Source organism: Meriones unguiculatus, chromosome 1 (assembly GCF_030254825.1).
Source record: "Meriones unguiculatus strain TT.TT164.6M chromosome 1, Bangor_MerUng_6.1, whole genome shotgun sequence".
Taxonomy (NCBI): domain Eukaryota; kingdom Metazoa; phylum Chordata; class Mammalia; order Rodentia; family Muridae; genus Meriones; species Meriones unguiculatus.
Window position 1 is genome coordinate 93,878,500 of NC_083349.1, and position 2,819 is coordinate 93,881,318.

The window sequence follows — 2,819 nt, forward strand, 5'->3', positions numbered from 1 at the left end:
ATCCTAAGGCCCATGCCACAAAGTCCTCTGAGCAGAACTAATTAGTTATTCTCTTGGGGCAAGCTAATGGCTGACAGCATATTGCTGGTACCAAAGACTAATTGCCCAGGAGATCCAAATCTCTAGCACTAACAGTAGAAGGTTTTTTTTTTTTTTTTTTTTTGTTAAATACTTCAGAAGTTAGCGTGAAATCAGACTTCAAAACTTCAGAACATTTAGTCCATCTCCCTTGTATTCCAGAAGGGAAGTATGGGTGCTTGCCTAGAATGACCAGTTTGCTAATGGTCTAGTACTGAGTTCGTCTGATTCTGTTCCTTCTTGTTTCCCTGTCACCTATCTTTCCTTCAACCTTTTTCTTCCAGCGGCTTCAGAGCGATTTGCTTCTATAATAGGTTGGTTTCTAAAGGCCAGTGAGCACTGTGGTAACTACCTCCTCTTTCTGTGTTTCCTAAATGTAATCCAGCCCATTTAAGCCAAACACAAGAAGAGTTTTGGTATCTAAACCTACAGTTAAAGATGAAGGTGAGTCTCTCAGAGAGACTAGAATGGCTGTTTCGGTTTTCTGTTGCTGTGTAACAAACTACCCTTCAAGGCGTAGTTGCTTAAAACCCCCACTTTAAGCTTGGGATGCAGTGAGTAGGCAATTTTGACCAATCTTAGTTGTTTTGCTTGCCCCCTTTGCTCTCTCTCAAAAGTCATCAGCCAGGTCTTGAAGGGCCTGTTTGCTCATGGACATCCTTGCTTGTTCATGAGTGGCATGTCAACTGGGCCACAAATCTCCAGAGAGTGACAAGTTAGTCTGAATGTTTTCATATGGTAGTGTAACAGAGCCCCTAGTCCTCAGTAGGCCCCCAAACCTTAACACAACTGACACCATGATGGAAGTACCATTCAGGTCATAAAACCCAGCATGGAGACAGTACCACCTGCCAAAATGAAAACAAAGATCTAATTCATCAAAGTCCATAGTTCTGGGAAAGTCTCTAAATACACTTGGGCTTTTTGGCTTTTGTAGTCCCACTGCTGGTTAAAACTGAAGTAGGTCAACCCAAGATATGTTTTTTGTGCTTAAAAGCTCACCCTGAGAAAGGCTTGGGGTTACACGGGGATCAGAAATGCCCAGTGTAGTTGCTGTCTGACTAATATTTCTATTGGCTTAAACCCATAGTCTTCTCTGGCAGATACACCACAACAGTACCTGGGTTCCAGAAGCATGAAGAGAGGCCAAAGACCAATGATTGTTCTAATGTTCACTAATGTCTGGTTGGCACAAGCAAGCAAGATTCAGAATCAAGGGACAAAGAAATGAACATAATTTTCTTGGTGGGATGAGTTGGACATTATTGTTGCCATTTTCCTGCCAGTCTGCCACAAGTTCAGGGCTGGACGATCCCTTCAGTTCATAAGGTTGTCTCCTGTGGAGAATACTACAACCATCCTTTGATCTATCTCAATGGTGGGGTGTGCGAAGAAGATCAGGGCAGCCAGCTCCTGGCAGTGACATGAGGTCCAGGGGGGTGCAAGTTAGAGACCCTGAAAACTGTCACCCCATCCCTTCGAGTGCTGGTCTGAAGGGCATATTGGCTAGACAGGAGGACCATGGAGAGAAGCAAGACCTGCAAAACAATAAAAAAATAAAAATAAAAAACCCAGGAAGTGCCAGCTGCTTCATTTCCCTCCCACGGCATCAGAGTCTGCTGCTGGAGAAGGGAAAGGCAGAGATGCACTCAAAACAGGCTGGGTCAGGGCTGCAGCCTCTGCTTGCTCTAAAAATAAAGCCCATGAAGAAAGGGAAGGCTAGTGCACCTGGAGGTGGAGCCAGAGGTCAGGTGGGCAAAGCTTTTAAATGCACCATCTTGTACGGTCCTCAGTGGGAGACAGCCTGGTGACATTCCCCTAAGCTCAAGGAGAGCGCCACCGTGAGCGGGCGGCTGCAAATCAAGTCAACGGTGGCCTCAACAGCCTTTTCTAACCCTGTCTGACAGAAGCATCAGGTCAAGCCTCTAAATTTCTCGTATTGGTAGGTTTGGAACAACAAAGCAGAGACTTTGGCCAAGCAGAGTCCTTGTTCTGGAAGGCAGAGGTGACTTTGCACACAGCGCCTCAACATTTTCTAACTCCCTCAGTCCAGTTGTCACCAATAACCTGGCCAAGGATCGCAAGGTGACGGCGCCCACCAGGAAGGCAGAAGGGCTCTGAGCGATACCCACAGGCGTTGCCAAGCCTGCTGAGGGCTTGGGGGACGCTACCCGGAGGCCTTTTCCTCGTGGCTCCAGACAAATTAAAAACCTCCTTACCAGCCATTCACTCGGAGGAGGCCTCTTCCTTGCTCCGCGGGGGGCTGCTGTGTTGCTGGAGATCTGGTTGGGGGGGCGGGGGGAGGCTGGGCCTCCCGGGGTTAGCGAGGAGGGGGAGCCTCAAGAATGGAAAGGGGCCCTATCCAGAAAAGATTGGCAGGCAGGGAGCGGGGGCAAAGTGCAGCCAGGTCACTGGGGTAAAAAAAAAAAAAAAAAATCACCAAATAAGGGAGAGGGAGTGAGGGAAAGTTCCACTTCCAGCCTCATTAAGGAAGAGGCCCGAGCAGAGAGCGAGGCGGGAAGAGCCCGGAGCTGAGAGAAAAGGAAGTGGGACGATGCGAGAGCAGAAAGGTTCTTAGGGTGCGCACGCAGGACGGGGCGGCACCTCCTCCCTCGGGATCCCCATTCCTGGAAGCACACCTGCCCAGCCACTCCCGAAGAGGGGGAGCGAAATGCCTTATTAAGGGTGGGACGAATTGATTTTCCAAAGAAGCTCGGCACCATTTCCTCCCAATGCCCTCT

At 48.8% G+C, this 2,819-nt stretch overlaps 1 long non-coding RNA gene across 1 annotated transcript; it reads right to left on the reverse strand.

Moving 5' to 3' along the window:
* Window positions 1-1,235: 1,235 nt before the first annotated feature.
* LOC132648725 (uncharacterized) lies at window positions 1,236-2,819 on the reverse strand. Its single transcript, XR_009587109.1, has 2 exons — window positions 2,298-2,819; window positions 1,236-1,616 (listed from the first exon to the last, which is right to left on the reverse strand). It is a non-coding gene; the product is annotated as an uncharacterized LOC132648725 (long non-coding RNA).